The sequence below is a fragment of the Prionailurus viverrinus genome, chromosome B2 (genome assembly GCF_022837055.1).
Source record: "Prionailurus viverrinus isolate Anna chromosome B2, UM_Priviv_1.0, whole genome shotgun sequence".
NCBI classification, from domain to species: domain Eukaryota; kingdom Metazoa; phylum Chordata; class Mammalia; order Carnivora; family Felidae; genus Prionailurus; species Prionailurus viverrinus.
The window spans coordinates 136,165,926-136,184,984 of NC_062565.1; the positions used below are offsets into that span (position 1 = coordinate 136,165,926).

Consider the following 19,059-nt stretch of genomic DNA (forward strand, 5'->3'; position numbering starts at 1 on the left):
TTCGGGTGTTCTCTTAAAGAAATCGTGTGGGAAATTATCACGTCCAGGAGAAAGCTGGACCCAAGGATCCCGGAAAATGAAGAAAAATGATGCGTCTGCGAAAACGGTAGCTGGGATTTAAAAAAAAAAAAAAAAAAAATCCCACCCCCCCGGGGGGTTGTAATTTGACTGCGCTCTCTGGCAAGGCTCCAGTGACAAGTCCAAGGGCTTCGTCGCGCTCGTTGGCTCTCCGCCCCCCCCCCCCCCCCCCCCCCCCGCCTCCCCACCTTGCTCGCCCCAGGCCGCGGGGAGGAGGGACGGAAGGTCCGCGGCTGGCGGCGGAGCCCGCATCCCGGCACTGGGAGGGGCGGGCCCGGGCGCGGCCGAGCCGGGGAGCGCGGCCGAGCGGCGGGGCCGAGCCGAGGAAGAGGAAGTGCGAGCCCGAGCGGCGGCGCAGGGAGCTCGGCCGGAGCCGGAGCCGCAGCCGCGCAGCCGCGCCGTCCCCGCCGACCTGCGAGCGCGGCCCCCCGGCGCGGAGGCCGCCCCCCTCCCGGTAAGCGCCGGCCTCGCCCCGCCACCCGGGGTCCCCGTGCAGGGATGGGGCGGCTCGTGGGGAGCCCCCGGGGGGGGGGCGGGAAGGGGACGCGGGGACCCTCGGCCCGCGGGCACCCCAAGCCGCAGGTGGAGGCGGCCGGAGCGCGGCGCCCGGGGCCCCTCTGCCCCGGCGCGCTCCCTCCGGGGTAGGGGGGCGGACGGTGTCCCGGCGCGCGCCCCCGCCGCCGGGGACCCGGGGCCCGCCGCTGCCCGCCGCCGCCTGGAGGGGGCGACCCGCCGCCGCCGCCCGGGCTCTGGGCTCCCGGTCCCCGACTCTCGACCGCCGGCCCCGCGCTCGCACCCTTCCGCTCGCTCCGAGAACGGGTTTCTGCGTGCACCCGGGCGTGTGACCAAACCTAGCCCCACAGCTCAAACGGGACCGTCCGAAAACGGGACACGACGGCCAGACGGCCGAAGCCGACTCCCCAACAGCCATCCCGGCGCCCGTCCCCCCCCCCCCCCGCGCCCCCAGGCCCCGCGAACCGCGGTGGGAGTCGGAGGCCAGGGTGCTGAGCTTGGCTTAGGGGATCCCTGCCTCGGTAGGAACTAGGCTTGGTGTCCTGGCGCCCAAATATGCTCCCTTGGGGCGGCGGGGGGGGGGGGGGGGGGAGTTGAGGCGCCTCCTCCGTCACGGGGGTAAATGGTAACACCTGGTCCGCTGGGACTCCGCCGACTTTCCTGGCCTCGCGGGGGCTGCGGGTGATGCCCGAAGCCCAGCCCCTCTTTGTGTCCTCTGTTGAGAATCTGGTTCCCAAACCAGAAGCCGAAGGAGGTTCTAAGGGGGAGAAGTTCGGCTGTTAAAGTTTCTTTCCGTTCAGCGGCAACAGTGCGGTGGGTGACTTTTTTAAGGGCGCCGGCGGAGCCCTGTTTCGTTAAGTGCTGGTCCTTAACACTCCCTTTGTAGCACCCTCGGGGGGCCATGGCTAGTGCACATGTTTTTGAAATCGCTGAGTGGGAGTCCCGTGGAAGGCTGTTTCCAGCCTGCATCGCGGAAGACAATGTCGATCTGAGAGGGAGAGTTGGTGTGGGGGGCGGTGGGGGGTGGGTGGGGGGTCCAACGGATCGGATACAGAACCACCTTGTGCTTCGGATTTAAACCGGGAGGAGTCCAGAACGTTGACTCGAGGTCAAATTGGTCGTCTCACAGAATTCCAGGCCTAGATAGGTCGTGCAGTGCTATGAAAATCGTTATCACGCATTAAAGTCGCCTTCTTCTGGCTTGTCAGTTTCTGTAGTTGGCTTACTTTTATTAAAGAATTTATAGGCTTCGGACTCTGATTAGACGCTGTTAAGACATTTCCGAGCCCGTCGCGTGGGGAATAAGAAAACTCTGTTCTGACTTGAGATCTGAGCACAGCCGTGTGCCCTTAGCTTCCCTCATTATAAAGCGATGTACATGAACCAGATAGTTCCTAAAGCTTCACATTCATCGCCGCAGCCAGTGATATTTATTTGCGTTACAATATTCAAGACTTAGATACAAAAGTGATGGCTTGACATCTGATGCTTTACCGTCTGGATTCCTAATTCTTCACTTTCCTTTCTATCTGATCTGAGGCCCCTGTCTACGCCACCAAACCACCTGAAGAAATGTTGTGCCCAGAGTTTGTCCCATCTTGCTGACCTCATCTTTAGTGGGTCGGCCACAGCCATCACTGCTTGACCTTGACTTTCTCTCCCGCATCCGTTCTCCGAAGCTCCCTGTGGAGGCACAAAGTGAGAAACCGTTCTCTAGCAGCCCCATGCCTGCCCTACACATGCTTGCCTTGATCAGTTTTCCCTGCTCATCTCCAGCTTCCCCTTGGGCACCAATGCCTTCGGTGACTTTGGTCGGGATGAAGCCAGCAAGTACAAGCTTAACTATTTCCATGGGAGACCCGATCTGTACTTCGGAGAAGTTAAACAGACACTTTGCAAGAAACAATAGAAAGCAGCAACAATAGTTTTTCAAACCCAAGAATAAACCAGCACTCTTTTGTTCTCCTGCGAGGATATGATTTTCAAGGGATTTCATTAAGATGTAATGGTTCGTAGTCAGACACGTACATGTGGGGAATGCTTGAGGACGACTGCATCTTTTGAGCTCTTGGTAAACAAAAAGCAATTCCTGGGTCTGTGCTCGGATGCTTCATGGCTGCAATCTGCTTCTTGTGGGCTGCTCCCCCCTCCCGCTTTCATGGCGGGTGGTTGGTCTTTCAAATAATTGTCATCTTTTAATCCTTCTGCAGGGATGGTTAGACGCCTGGAATATCAAAGCTAGGATGGATCCTGGACGATCTAGTTCAGACGCTACATCTTAAGGGTTTGGGGAGGTGCTAGTGGTGAAGAACAAGTTCTCTGGAATTAACTGACCTGTGAATGAAGTTCGCCTCTCTGCAGCTCATTAGCACTGAGACCTTGACCCCTCTAAGGAAATTGTTTAGACCTAGATTATTTTGGAATCAGGAGAACGTAACAGTTATGGTTGGTCACTCTCTCTGGATTATCTCACCTTTGCTCATTTCTTCCTGCGTAAATTTAGGAAATAATGGCCCTTTCCTGTGGAGTCACACTGAGCATTGATGATTATCAATGAGATAATTCATTGTGAGTGCTTGGCACATCGTGTGCTTTAAAGATGATTCTTTAGGGGGCGTCTGGGTGGCGTGGTTGGCTGGCCGACTTCGGCTCAGGTCATGATCTCACAGTTTGTGGGTTGAGACCCGTGTCCAGCTCTGTGCTGACAGCTCGGGACTTAGAGCCTCCTTCGGATTCTGTGTCTCCCTCTCTCTCACGCTCTATCTCTCAAAAATAAAATAAACATTAAAAAAACTAAAGATGATTGTTGTTGATAAACCAAGTCCCAGGAGTGAGTGATTTTGCTGGAGGTTACATAGCTCTGGACTGGCACAAGTGTGATTTAGCCCAGGTTCACGTGTCTTGCTCCCAAATTTCACTACCTAGAAGTGATGGTGGTATAGAGACATATTTTTTCTTAATTTTTTAAATGTCTTTATTTATTTTTGAGACAGAGAGAGAGAGAGAGACAGAGCATGAGCAGGGGAGGGGCAGAGAGAGAGGGAGACACAGAATCCGGAGCAGGCTCCAGGCTCTGAGCTGTCAGCCCAGAGCCCGACGCGGGGCTCGAACTCACGGACTGTGAGATCATGACCTGAGCTGAAGTCAGACGCTCAACCGACTGAGCCACCCAGGCGCCCCGAGGCATATTTTTTTATCAAGTGTAATGGTTCATTCTTTCAGAAAAAAAAAAAAAATCACGTCTCTTTTGTCTTAGGAAAAACATGATGTCTAAAGCAAAATGGTCATGTATTTAGCAGGGATGGAAATGGAAACATTTTCTAGACAAAGACTGTAAGCAACTTAGTACTTGTATGTGTTAGGCATCACTAATGCTTCGTCACAGCCTACATCAGTCTTGCTTAATAAAATGAAAAGTTGACCCCAGACCATTTGGGCAGCCAGAGCCGTGGGCTCTGTGCCAAGTAGAACCTATGCCTGTAGAACCAGCTTTCAAGTAATTAAGAGATAACTACACGTCCAGCTTTTTATTGCTCATGCTGGTGAAAAGCGACAGATGTTTTAGCAAAGATAATAGAAACATAGGCTAATCCTCCTAGTAAGGGAGCCCAGGTTTGTTATAGGATAACTGGGCCACAGGTTATCCAGACGCTACAGAACAGTTTCAGATACGCCTGGGTGATTCCCATCCCAGTGATCAGGAGTTGACTGTGTATCTAGAATAGTCTTCGTGTTTGAGTCATGCTTTGCTATCTTTTCAATCTGTATACACAAGGTTACTAACAAAAACATGTTTTCCTGAGGAGATATAAGCCAAGTAAAAATTTCCAAACCTAAACATCTTTTGGTAAATATTGAATTACTCGGTGATGGAAGCTAAAGTATGATGTAATCATGGATCCCAAAATCCAGAACCTTCTTCTTCCTTCCCCCCGCCATCCCATACGATCCTGTAGAAAAAAGGAACATGAAGGATGCCAGGCTAAATTTTGAAAAAAGATTCCAGCTACACTGGCTTGATGTTCTAACCCGATGGGAGGGGAGTCGGGGTTTTCACAGGTCTTCAATTAAGAAAGTTGTTTTCGTAAGCTTTAATAACCAGGATGCTATGAAGCCCACAGAAGCTCCTTACCACCAGTATTAGGAAGGTAAAACCATTAACAGCAGTTGGCCAAAAGCTAGGAGGCACTTAAGTGTAAGGAGGACATCTTTTTAACGTATCACAGTTGACATTGGTGTGAGTCCAATAATCGCTAAAAATTTAGAATTCGCATAAGAGGAATGACTACCTCAATAAATTATCGTCCCGTTAAATTGGCTTTAAGTCTTGAGGTGGTAAATGGATCTAGTTCTCTACGTGGGTAATCACATTAGGCACTAACTAACGTGACTTGTGTCGGAATACAGATGGAGGCGAGTGATAAGAAGCTGTTCCAGGGGCCCCCGAGTGGCTCAGTCGGTTAAGTGTCCGGCTTCAGCTCAGGTCACGATCTTACGGTTTGTGGGTTCGAGCCCCACATCTGGCTCTGTGCTGACGACTCAGAGCCCGGAGCCTGCTTCCGATTTCTGCGTCTCTCTCTCTCTCTTTCTGCCCCTCCCCTGCTTGCACTCTGTCTCTTTCTCTCTCTCTCAAAAATAAACATTAAAAAAAAAATTTTTTTTTTTATAAAGAAGTTGTTCTAGATCAGGAGGTGGTACACATTTTCCTGTAAAGAGCCAGGTGGAAAGTATTTTCTGGTCCCTGTATGCCTATGCCATATATTCTTTGATGGAGAGGGTTGGGGGATGTTGTTTGGTTACCGTCCTTTGAAAATGTAAAAGCCGGTCTTTCCTTTTGTGGCATATGGGTAGGACAGGCTGCGTGCTGGCCTTGACCTGTCCCAGTAGTTGGCCACCTCGGCCCTAAATGAAATAGGCTGTGTTTGTGCTGTCCTTCAGTGTTGTTGCAGAGACCCAGAATAACGAATTTAATAGGCTCCATCGAAGCTGACTCAATATAAACGGACTTATAATCAAGTCTGCTTTGTTGTGCCTTTTTCTAACTGTGCTCTGTTTTCTTTTTACACTAGCCTTCCAAGTCTCTGTTTGACGTAGCCTTCAGTTCCCGTAGGAATGACAGTACCAAAGTCCAGTATTCTTCCTTGAGTCAGATGCTGAATGGGAAAGATGCTTGGCTGGGATGGAATAAAGCCCACGTTGAAATGGGTTATTGATGAAGATGATTAATGATATGAAAGGAAGTTCAGACCCCCGAGCATGGCACCCGAGGCCCTCGTAACTACTTTTCTTGTAGCCCCTCCCACGTGTACTCGACGTCCCTATCAGTCACCTCGCAGAGCCCTGAGCGGGCTGTGCTGTCTCTCATTGATGGTGGAATCCTTCCATACAAAGCTTAAATATCCATTACTTCCACAGGGCCTCTCCTCACCTTACCAGGCAGAGACTTGGACACCTGTGCTTATTTCCATGTTAACACAGGACCTTAACACGAAGCGCTTGGAAGGACAGAGGAATGTGGTGATCCCGAGTGGACAAACAGTACTTTTCAAGGATGAGGGGGAGTTTTATTTTTCTCTGTAGCTTCAGGGATCTTCCCACAGATCTTTGGACAGATCACAGAATCAGGTACAGAACTGTCTCCAGGCTTTGTATGTGATGCACGGAACAGCCTAGGGTCTGTGGGTCTGGTTTTTGAAGTCAGGATGCGCCGAGGACTAGTCCTGGCTTCCGCACTTAAGCTGCTCTCTGCCGTCCCGTCTTTAAAGTACATGATAAGAACGACTTCGTAAATGCTAGGAATAAATGAGATTTGCCTCTGTAAAGCATTCCGTTCAGAGTCTGACAGGTAGGAATGGATCAATAAACGGTAACTTTCCTCCATTCCAGAGCTGTTTATTGAGAGGCTAGCATGTCTAGAATGATACCTGCTGCTCTTCTAGGCATAGGGGTGAACACAGAGATGTGGTCTCTGTAGAGACGTGATGACTGAGGGAGAAGACTCAGGGTGAAGGATGGGCCACCTTAGATGGGCACTCCAGGAAGCCTCTCAGAGAAGGCAACGTTTGAACTGTGACTTTAATGATATTGACGAGTTCCTGTCTCATCAAATCCGAGATACTTACGAAATACGCCATTTTTTAACGTTCCACTAAGAAAGGAGAAATCCTGTCAACGAAATTGACACCATCCCCTGTAATATACATCCGTAAGTTATGAAAAATGTACATCGTAACATCAAATGAAATTTATTGGTATTTGTTGCTATATAAATGTGCATCGAATACATTCGTGCTCCTCCGTGGTTGCATACAAGATTGGGCGCCAATGGTTTACATTCTAACTGAGTTTCTCTCTTCTATTTCCTAGCTCTGAAAGACTGACTCAGATCTGCCAAAGATAAATTAAGAATACAGGAAATTAAAATATTGTGAGACAGTGTAGGACATTTGTGATCTAATGTGTTTTTTAAACAGTTTAAAACATCCACTTTGGTCATTTAAATGAACAAAGCATATTAGAGAATCCTGTCTAAGTGGAATTGACCTACACGTACCTTGGGTAGGAGTGAAGTCGAGCAGTTTCTGCATCTGGATAATTCCTTTTGGCAGCTGTCTGCAAGGATGTGTGAAACTTTAATGCACATAAATGCCTTTCTAGGGGGGAATGAAGGCATTAGCTGGAGTTTATGTTCTTCTGTTTTCTAGAGTTAATTTAACATAACTGCTCCTCTCCTCTGTCTCCCAAGGGGCCGATCATTGTTCTGACTGTGTACGTCCTTAATAATGAAGTGGAAGGGGCTCCATATAGAGTCAACCCCTTTCCTCCTCTGGAAAACCTCCGGCTTTTCACACTCCAAGGAATGTTCTCTTCCCACAGTTCCCCACCCTCCTCCCTGTTCAGAGGGTAACATACTGCTTAAGTCTTTGCTTTCTGACCACCCTCTAAATTCTGAAACTTCATCAAGTTTTTTTTTTTTTATGTACCCAGTCTGGAGCCTCATTGTCTCTCCTTCTCCAGCTCTCCCCACCTGTCCAAGATTCCTTTAACTCCTCAGTTTCTGGATGGATGACTCCATGAGAGTTTTGACAATACTCGGCTATTTCCAGCGGTCGTAAAGTGTCCTCCGTGAGGCTCGGGTTTTAATTTCAACATGGCGTGCAAATCCTTAGTGCACGCGGTGAGCACACCTTTCCTTAGACCTTCCTGGGGTCTGTTCCTTTGGACCCCGCCCTCTCCCAGTAGTCGACTGAAGACCCAGCAAAGTCCCCTTCCACACCGTGCCTGGTAAGGGGGGAGGGGGGTCCTCAGTGCTTGGCCAAGGAGGAGGTTTGTGCAGGAAGCCAAGTGCAGACCTGTTTCCCTTCCGGGGCCCCCTTCTTCCTCCCTCCACCTTCTCCTGTGACTGAAGCCCTCATGTTTTGGGAGGTCTTCAGAATCAATACCAACTCCAGCTGAAATATGAGTCTTTGCAAACAAGTAGATGCAAAGGGAAGGTCATTTGTAGGCATTCCAGGGATGCACCTTAACCACAGTCCAGCCTGAGGATGATTTAAGGCTGTTCCAACCTGGGACTAGAAGCTGGTGGCGGGGGGAGGGGGGGGGAACATGAGGCCACGAGGAAGGGGTGGGGGCACTGAACCGAGGCCATCAGAGTTCAACTTCCCGGGGCTGTGTGATGACACACGGTCCTCAAAGACTAGCATCTGTGCTTCTCTGATGTGCTGGGAGAGAGGGAAGACTGTAATCTGGAGCATAAATATACGATCCTGTGTTTGTTCCCTTTAAACTGTGTAAACCTGTTATTAGTTTAAGCATCTGTGTTGTGCTGAAATATTATCGCTGCCTCCAAGGAGGAGCCGGGAGCTGGTCTGAAACAGCTTACAGTTTAAATATTCAGGTGTCTCACACTTCTTACAATGTGACTCAACTGAACACCTGAATTATGAACCCCAAGAGTCAGACTCGGGAAGATAGGATTACCTAGTGGGGGACAGCAGAGCATACCGGAGGAGATGTAGCCTCTAAAAGTTGATGTTTTAAAAGAAAAACCTTCCCCGGGGACACCTGGGTGGCTTAGTCGGTCGAGCGTCTGACGCGTGATTTCGGCACAGGTCACCGTCTCGTGGGTCGTGAGTTCGAGCCCCGTACCGGGCTCTGCCCTGACAGCACAGAGCCTGCTTGGGAATCTCTCTCTTCCCCTCTCTCTCTGCCCCTCTCCCCGCTTGCGCTCTCCCTCTCTCAAAATAAATGTTTAAAAAATGAAGGAAAAGCTTCCCTTACCTCATGCCTTTCCCATCATAGATCAGAACTTGTGGGGAGTTGCTGAGGAACGATGAGGGTGAGGCTGTAAGGGTGATGAAGTGATGGGAACTGGGCGCGTGGATGGGCTGCCTGGGATTGCCTCTATCCAGAAAAGCGCTTGGGGAACTATTTGGAGGCTTTTGGAATATAGCTATGGAGCAAAATCTTGGTGGTCTTGGCTTTTTTCCACCACTCTTCGCTGTGTATACCAGATAAATGCTTGTTTTCCCCTTCTCGCCTTGAACAGTCGTTTGGGTTAAGCTCTAAGGAATGCCATTTAATCACAATATTTAACGATATCTGATCTTGAAGCTAACATGCTAAGGGGAGTAATGTGAAAATAATGTGTCTCTGGCACATGGAACCCCGTACCCTGTCACCACAAGACGTTACCGCTAGCAACTTAGAATCCAGATGACTTCCAGAAAGTGTCCTTATTCGAAAGCACTCTTATCTTTCTTGTTAGGCCTTTCTCTTTAGAAGCGACCCCGCTATGAAAGCAAACACTAGGAAGTTCTAAAAATTAAGTTGTCATGAGCCCCGCAATAGCAACACGCTTCAAAATCCAGAAGAGCCCTGAGGAACGAAAAGAGATTTGTTTCGCTCTGTGCTCTGCCGTATCAAGCTGCGATCCCATCTACTCTAATATTATAGTTCAAGAAATTTCCAAATAGGGAGTTAAGCGGTGTTTGCTTTAACCTTCTTCTATAAGGGACGAAGAGAGCTCACGTCTGTGCCAGCAAAGACATAATTGCTAGCAACGGCTATCCTAATTGGGGTCACTAATAGGTACAATAAACACGCTTTGCAAATGGTCGGACGCTATCTACCCTACCCTTGAAAGAGAAGGTTCTTATTGGGCACTCCAGGATGCATAACAGATATGGCAAGCAAATGTCATACTTTCTTGCTCTCTTTGCTTGCTTGTTGTGCTCCTAGTTCAAACACTGTTTCTGTGGCATTCGTTGTGGGGGGAATCGTATGCATGGCGAAGATAAACTTGTTTTTCTAAGGTCTGAATCCTCAGACTTGAGATGTGGGAATAGCCTGGAATTGGGTAGTCTCTGTGTGTCAGTTGGAAGTTATCTGAAAATGCCTTCTGTGATGGGGCTAAAACCATATAACGAAGAGGTCATGAGATTTCCATGTACCATGTGTGGATAGTGCCTAGTAAATAAGTCCTTGCTAAATAGTGGCTCTCTTGGTACGTTCACTGGGTGTCACGCTTCTGTTTTATTCCTTGCTGCTAGACACAGGAACGACGAGCCCACACGAAAACAACTCAAACAAAAGCCCATGGTGACGAGAGAGGGAAGAAGAACACATTTTTCTGGGTCTGTGTTACCGTCGTGGAGACACGATATTCATTATACTTGAGCATTCCGATTAGAATTAGTTTATTCAACAAACATAATTTCCTGAATTCTGGGGATACGTGGAACAAAGCAGACCAAATCTGGAGTGAAGGGGAAACTCCCTGTAAGAAGTTCCCTAAAGGAAAGAAAATAGGGAAATGGGGTGGGGGTGGGGCTGGTGACATGGGGCCAAGGTTTAAATAATAAGTGACCCTGAAAAGATCTGAGGGGAGAACATTCTATTCTAGGCAGAGGGGGGAAAAAAAATAAGGGAGGAGGACCTAAGAGAGAAATAAGCTTGGTGAGTTCTAGGAAAAGAAAGGCAGGCTGTGTGTGTGAAATAGGGGAGCCGCAGTGGGTGGGAGATGAGGCCGGAGAGGTAGGCAGGACCTGGATTGTGTAGACCTTTATAATATCAAAGGCCTTTGCCATGACTTAAAAGGGCAATGCAAAGCCACCGGAGGGTTCCAAGCAAGGGAGTGACATAATTTGATTGATGCCCTGCCATCACTCTGGCTGCTGTGCAGAGAAAGCACTTCGGTGGAAAGTTCTGGAAACAGGGACAACAGTTGGGACGCTGTTGCAGTGGTACAGGGGATGCTAGCCGAGGAGGTGGCGGGAAGTGGGTTGATTCAGAACTGGAACGCCAGCCAAGATGGTACAGCCCAAGGCGAAGGAATGTCTGCGGATCGGGAAGGAGCGTGGCTACTGTTACTGTGTCGCCCTACGTGCTTCCCAGTCTCCATCTCTCAGTTCCATCGCCCTTTCTTTTTTGGCTCCCCTAGGAGTGGCTGCTCCTCCCTGTGAAGCCACGACGGCTCAGCTCACCTCCCCCTAAGCTCCTTCGTAGCCAAATACCCCATCCTTCCAGCTCCTCAGCGTCCTGTTGACCTCACTTCTAGTACGTACAGTGGGGTATTTTTGAAAACCATTTCGTTGGTCTGCCTCCCCTCGCACAACGGTGAGCTCCCTGAGAGCAAATATTTGAACAAAATAATCTGCCTGCTACTGGTTGAAGTGAGCGTTAAGAAATCTGGGCAGAAATCTTTGTTTTCACAAATTCGTTAAAAAAAAGGAGGCTTCGAGTAGGTAGCGAAATACTTTTTTTTTTAAATTTTTTTTTTTTTCAACGTTTATTTATTTTTGGGACAGAGAGAGACAGAGCATGAACGGGGGAGGGGCAGAGAGAGAGGGAGACACAGAATCGGAAACAGGCTCCAGGCTCCGAGCCATCAGCCCAGAGCCCGACGCGGGACTCGAACTCCCGGACCGCGAGATCGTGACCTGGCTGAAGTCGGACGCTTAACCGACTGCGCCACCCAGGCGCCCCTGTAGCGAAATACTTAAAGAAGAAGGCGGAGAAGGAAGGAGAGGGGGAGAAGGATGGAAAGGAGAAAAACTGAGAAGGAAGTGAAAGACGTGGGAAAGGAAGGGGAGGGAGACCCGCTGGGAAGCCCGGAGGGGCTCTGACTGAACACTTCACGGAGGCTTCTTTGGAAAGGCATTTGTGTTCTACTGATTTTCTGCAAGAGGCGTCCGGGAGCTGTTGGTTTGGAAAGTTGCATGGGTCTGCAGAAAGCGTGGTGCTCTATGAATACGTATGTTCCTTGCCTGCCTTTCACTGGCTTATAGAGCACTTGGAAGCTCACGCGTGCTTATTCTGGAATAGAAACAACTCTCAGCGAAACTGGAGTGGCAAGAAGTCTCTCTCATGTTCCAGCAGTTGAGTGACCGCTGCGCATTTCCAGACAGGAGATGAGCGCTATGCCAACTCCATAAACACACTTTCTAATGCATGGGGAGGGCACCTCGGGCCTGTTGCTAGGTCGTGAATCTCCTGGGGCATGGCGACTGTGTCCTCTTCATCCTCGAATTCCCAGCAGAGATCGTAGTCACTAGGTGCCATTGACCTTTAATTAACGATTGGAGTTTGGTCCAGTTCTCGATTTCCACCGTAAAGTGGAATCGAGAAGTCTGACGTGCAGCGCTGATGTGGGGGCTTTGGACGAAAACCTTAATTTTAGTTTACCGACGTCGCGCTTAGGCACGTAAAAACAAGTTTCAGAAGCCTGTATTTGTTACTCTCGTATTCAGAATTTAGCACTCTCCCTGGGGGGAAAAAAATGACTATGGCTAAGCCACATTGTTTAGTGTTGTTTTCAGCGGTGCAATGATTGTCCTCTTATTTGCAAGTTGAACTTATTTTTTTTTTTAATTTTTTTTTTTAATGTTTTTATTTATTTTTGAGACAGAGAGAGACAGAGCATGAGCGGGGAAGGGGCAGAGAGAGAGGGAGACACAGAATCTGAAGCAGGCTCCAGGCTCTGAGCTGTCAGCCCAGAGCCCGACGCGGGGCTCAAACTCACAGACTGTGAGATCGTGACCTGAGCTGAAGTCGGACGCTTAACCAACTGAGCCACCCAGGCGCCCCGCAAGTTGAACTTATTAAGACAGGTCTTCGAAGGCTCCCTTTGTGTTAAAAGGGAATGGATTCTGGTAGCCTAGTTTTAGTTACTAGGCCTATGAGGAAATAACCAAATGAAATTTCTTTCAGAATATTCTGATTTAAATTTTCTGGCTCAAGTAGTGAGGCCCTATTGTGTTTTAAAATAAATCAAGAGAAAGACTGTGCAGTCCGCCTGTCTGAGCCTCTCACTTATTCACATGCCTTCTGGGATTTATCTGTTGGCCTTTGCACAATTGATTCAAAGTCACCCACCCAGAATTGGGCTCCTAATCTCTCTTTCCAGACCCACCTCTAACTTCCTGGGATTGTTTTTTTCCCTCCTTTTCCAGTTCTCAGTTAATAGCACCATAACCCACTGGTCACAGCAAGCCATTTTCCTTCTCTCTCCTGCCTTGTCCAGTCAGTTCGCGATAACTTCCTAAATAGTTCTCAGCCCATATGCACTTATCCTTCCCCTTTCCCATCCTCTTAGACACTCAGCTCTTGCCTAGACCATTAGAAGAATTGTTGAGCCAGCACTGATATCTCTAGAACACAAATCTGACCGGTGAATACATTGTCAACGGGGCCTCTTCTTAATGGCTTAACCCAAAGGAAGGGTTGATGGTAGAACTTAAGGCACAGATAAAAGTCCTAGGTGGAGGAGGGCCTTTAGTATTTCTCTGGTCACATTCCCCTGCTCCTATCTCAGCTTCAAGAGACGTACTGCGTGGGCTCCACCTTCCAAACATCCAGAATCCTGCTGCTCCCACTGGGTCCAATTCATTTGCCCTCTCTCGCCGGATTAGCGCCAATAAGTTTGGAACTCGTCTCCTTGCTTAGATCCATGCTGTCTAAGATCTCTTTTCTACACAACAGCCAGAGTGATCCTGGCCATAGGCTGGGGCGGGCTAATTCAGACTCCCTCAGTGTTTCCCCGTCTCACTTGGAGTCAAAAGCGAATCTGTGGAACAGCCTCCAAGAACCTCCCCAGTTGGCACCCGCCCCACTCTTTCTCTCTGACCCCATCGCCTGCTCTTCCCCACATGCTCACTCTGTCTCAGTTCACTGGCCTCTTTGCAGTTCCCAGATAGACCAAACAAGCTCCAGCCTCAGAGTGTTTTCATGACCTCTGCCTGGAAAATTCTCCCCTGGGTATCAAAGCCTTACTGTCTCCCTTCTTGCAATTCCCTGCTCAGGTGTCTCCTTATCAAAGAATTCTTCCTCATCGTGCTTTATAAAATAGGAACCCCCCGCACCTTGCAAGCCATATCCTTCTTACCCTACTTCATTTTTATTCATAGCATTTATCAACACATAACAAAGGAGATGTTTGTTTCTTGTCTGTTCTTCATGAGAAGAGAGGCTTTGTGTTGCTTTCACCGTATTTCCAATGTTTAAAAACAGTGCCCAGCACAGAGAGAAGCTGACACATTTTTTGAACAAATCAATTTCACCATCGCTATCTCTCGCCTCTAGTAAGGTCAGTTCTGGCTGTCCGTTACTGTTAGACCACATTCTAGAGTGAGATCAGCCGCCTAAGGTGCGGTGGGTGGATGTGGGTGAGTGGATGGGTGGGTATTTAGGAAGAGACGGGGCGGAGAACCTGTTCTGTGATGCCACCCTCTTCCGTTCCTGTGCTCATCGGGCTTCTGAAGACATTTGCTCAGGAGGTCCCCCTGGGCCGCTGGCCTGCCAGGTCTGCCCTCTAGCCCCATCTTACCCAGAAAACCTTACTCTTGACTGTTCTCCCATATCTGCCCTCCACTCCACTCAGGTTGCTTCCCCACACCCTGCCTCCCTCCTCCACGGTGCGCCCAGCCCCAAACAATCTCTCGCAGGTAGCAGACGCTCAGAACATCATCAAGTCACTGCTTGATATGTAGGTCTCCTTGTTTATCCTTCGTTATCCAAATGCCACCTACCGATCAAAGTAGGCAGTGTGGTATGATAGTTACATGCTCAGGCTCTGGAACTAGGCTACCTGATTCCACTCCGGATTCCCCCACGTAAAGCTGGCATGACTTTGGACAAGCTGTCTGGCCTCCCTAGCCTAGGAGGCACCTTCTTCTCGGCGTCTCCCTCCTCCCTTTGTGGCTTCATTTTTCTGCATAGCACGTGCGTCTGTCTGACTGACGCGCTGTAAATTACTATGTATCCTTTTAAGCTCCTCAGGGAGGAGTCCCTCTTCTAATTAAAGAAATCTCCAAATAAACGCGAGTAGAGAAAATAGTATAACGCACCCCCATGTATTCATCTGCCGGATTGAACGACTATAAACATTTCCACCAGTCTTGTTTCCCCTTGAACCTCCCTCCTCTGCTTTGGAGTAGCAAAAGCAAATCTCAGCTCTCATGTTATTTTACTCATAAATATTTAATATGTATTTCCAGCTGATAAGCACACTCTTCCATTCTAACCGCCAATTCATTAATATGCCTACCTTAATTAATATCTGTTCTTATTCCGTCTAAATTTCCCTGTTGGAGCGGAGTTTGTTTGTTTGTTTGTTTGTTTGTTTGTTTTTTGCCTGATTTGTTGACTGTCACATCCCAAGTACATCATAGGCCCTGCAACATGTAACTGAATGAGTAGAGAAATTGTATCCTAAAATTTTATTTTTGAAAGACAACTCCATAAAAATGTTAGAAATGGTGATTGCGATCTTGGGCTAATGGAAGAAAGCCCCCTCCTCCCACCCCCCGACTCATCGTGTAGTGGAGGCATAATTCTGTCTTATGTTTACATGTACCAGAGAACTGAGACTGGTGTCTTCGATGAGTTCTAACTTGGAAGAGGCCATTTTTTTTTTTAATTTTTTTTTCCACTTTTTTTTATTTATTTTTTTGGGACAGAGAGAGACAGAGCATGAACGGGGGAGGGGCAGAGAGAGAGGGAGACACAGAATCGGAAACAGGCTCCAGGCTCCGAGCCATCAGCCCAGAGCCCGACGCGGGGCTCGAACCCACGGACCGCGAGATCGTGACCTGGCTGAAGTCGGACGCTTAACCGACTGCGCCACCCAGGCGCCCCAAGGAAGAGGCCATTTTTGAACCTGCTGTTCTTGCCTCAGAGGATGTGAAATTCCATTTCTCGTCGCCTTGAGCAGGGAATAAAGATAGCCTGGTCCATACTTTCTTTCAGAGTTGAACAGACTGCCCTTGAATGTGAGCTGTGCTACTTCCTAGCTACTCCTTCTTCCAGAAAATGAGGAGGACAGTTGTAACTACGGCATCGGATTGTCATGAGCACATAATAATAGCAGATAAATTGTTGACACAGTGCTTGGCCTTTAGCAGCCGCTTAATGGACAGTTGAGATCTCCCCCTTGTCACCAAGCCACTGTTGTTGGCAGTCTCCAAGGCAGGAGCTCCCAGGAGAGAGAGAAAGGCCAGCAAGGGTTGATCGGGGGCAGGGGACCACCGAAGGGAAGCTGGCCCTCACCAGGGCTGCTTCCCCAGGACTTCCTCCCCTCCCCCCAGACTCTCTTTTGCCTTCTGTGAAGGTCAGCCCTCCAGGGTTTCTTACTTTTACTCTGGTCTACTAGGGAATGGAAAAACAGTATTGTCTTTTTACTTCCGGGCAGTACACCGCCCCTTTGAGATTACTCCGAAGAGCTTTTACTACGAATAGTGAGATTTAAAGAAATCCTTTAAAGAAATCCACTGAGGGAACACTAGGGGAAAATAGTTGCATGAAAATCAGAGTTTGTGCTCCCTTGAATGAATGACCGACCAGGTTACACTCTAGATTCCTATCTAAGTAAGAATATTTTCAAGCACACTGGGCTCCCAAATGAATCTGGGGACATACTGGTCTTGTCAATAACATGTTGGCAAATCGGTTCTCAATGAGTTTAGATACGAAATGAGTTTCCTCTCCATCATTCATCTAATACATGCGCATGCCTTCTCGATTTCACGATTTGAGGAAGTTGCCCTCTGTTTCCAAGTCTGCACCTTGCTCTGAGGTGGGGTAACTTGGTATCTGAGGTGAGTCAGGCTTTGTATAAGCCACAACCCCCAAGCTCAATCTCTCTCTACGGCACATAGAGGTTCAAAAGCGTTAGATCCAACTCCGCTTTACCAGAACACACACCGGTACGCCCTCTCCTGCATTCTATATCTATGCCCCTGCCCCTCACACCAACCCCAAAGTACAATCCAGAATTCTCTGTTTGCTCTTGCTTGGCCAATTTGACCCTCTGAGAGCTGGCATCAGCTTGATTTCCTTCCTCCTCCGGTGCAGTGCTCCCCCTTTCCAAATCCCAGTGGAAATTTTGTAATACTCCTGCATGTACTTAAATTCTCACAATGGGAAAAATATACAGATGTAAAGTCACATAGGCTAGAATTTTTCTGTGAGAACAGTCAGAATGAAGAAGGATGACAGTGGGCGGAGTCTGCTGTGAGGAATACAGTGGAAATTCTAAATACTAGTACATTTACTAATTTCATGCCCGCAAGCACTTTGTGCACAACCATCCCCATTTTGTAGGTGAGGAAACTGAAGTTTAATACTGGTTAGATAGATCTCTTGTCCAAAGACACCCATTTAATCGATGGCAGCGCTGGGATCAGTGCCCAACGGACCAACTCCAGATCTCATGCACATAGTATGCTTGGCATATGGGTTGGGGTTGGATTCAACTGCCAGAACTCACAGGTCTGAGTAGGTCCAAGGCCAATAGGTAGCTCTCTGCTCATAGGGACCCAAGCTCCTTCTCTCTTATTGCACTGAAAGATATCATCTGAAGTATGGACAGCCATATGTCTGGTTACAATTGAGGATCGCTTTATTATAGAAGAGAAGAGTGGCTAGTTGGGGGACAACTCACATGCTAAGAGAAAAGGAAGGTGACATTGCAAGGTGTGGCATTCCAGAAGGAAGGAGCACGTATAGTCAGAGTCACTGAAATGTCCTGCTCGAGTGCCTCGCGAAACCGTGGCTTATGGTAGCTTCCAAACCACTTGATTGACAACTGAGGCGTCTTCTCTGAAAGCAAAAACCGTACCTAAAATATTTAACATCTGGCGGGATGCCCCACTGAAGTACAAATAAACATTAGATTCTAGTGTTTGATTAACAACTGGGCATTTCCAACTAACGCTTCATTTTGGCAAGAGCTGTTTACTAACAGAGTCAGAAGCAGTTTCTTCTGGAGAGGAAGCTTCTAAAGATGCTGGTCACCATAGGATGTCAGTCATTCATGGTGACATCAGGAAACACCTGAAAACCGATACGATCTGCTTGCTTCCATCGGTTTAATGTCTTGTGCAGACTCGCTTTTCTCTGAACGAGGTGTGCTGATCAGACACTTGCTTGAAGGACTCCACATGTGGAATGAACTGGTTAATCAAAGAAATGATTGCGGTTTCAATATTCTCATTCTACGGTGATAGGAAAAAAGCCATTGGGAAATGCGGAAGCTGTAGAATTAAGACCTCCATTGAGTGTGGGATGATTTCAACACGGTTGAGAGGATTAGAAAGAACATCGAGAGCTAGAATAGCAAAGATGTTTTTTGCCAAAATGAGGAGTTTGAAGAAGGGCAGTTAAGTTGTGCATTTTCAGAAGTGTAGATTCTGTGACTTTTCTTCTATTGCATATTCCCAGAGAATTACAGGAAATCCTTTGTAACAGGGTATCCTGAGTTGGAGGTTTGTTAAGTTAAAAAAAAAAAAAAAAAGCACCGCTCATTTGGTGGCAGGCTTCTGGTGAAGATTATAGAATCCATTTATGCTTCACTGAGTTTGAGGAACAACAATCACTTTAATCACACTTGTTTTCACGGTGGCCCAGGGAAGAATTAAGAGACTTCCTTTTTAAAAAGTTTTTGCTAAGACAGCACTTTTCTTTTCCAGTTGAGTCAATGGGATTGTCTTCTATTGGCATTCCAAAATCAAACTTGATGCCCTAGTGAAATGTACAAGTAAATTGATGAGAAGGAATTAACCAGTTCGTTACCAGTGTGGCAAAATAAACTTGGGCTTTAAAAGTTTTTAAACTACGCAAAGCTCTGGGACTTTTGAAAAAGGCTATTTGTTAATGTCACGAAGCCTTCTGCAAGTGCAAAACTCTAAATCAGCTTGCCAAAGTTTCCTGTAGGACTCAATAAGGTTTTGGTCTAATAGAGGTGTTTCTCTCTTTCCAAGCTGCCCAGGAGAGTTCAGAACGGTGATACTGATGGTAAGTGGGGAAGAAAGCTGCCTACTGGTGTGAGCGGGCTTATGAGGCGGAGGCAGAGAGCTCACCAGGGTTTATAAATGCAAAGGATTTCCTTCCATTCTCTGAGGCCATTTGACAGACAAACGATTCCAGCTTATTGATGGGCATATCAGCAAGCATTGTTTTGTGGGCGGCCTG

At 48.1% G+C, this 19,059-nt stretch overlaps 1 protein-coding gene across 2 annotated transcripts in view; it reads left to right on the forward strand.

Annotated features, from left to right (window-relative positions):
- The first annotated feature begins 402 nt into the window (after nucleotides 1–402).
- Nucleotides 403–19,059, forward strand: part of PLEKHG1 (pleckstrin homology and RhoGEF domain containing G1) — a 237,951-nt gene continuing 219,294 nt past the window's right edge. The window contains exon 1 of one of the 2 annotated variants that reach the window (XM_047858247.1): nucleotides 403–532. The gene's annotated coding sequence lies outside the window, so the exon portion shown is untranslated. The remainder of the gene's footprint in view (nucleotides 533–19,059) is intronic. The other variant, XM_047858243.1, reaches the window with a different exon arrangement.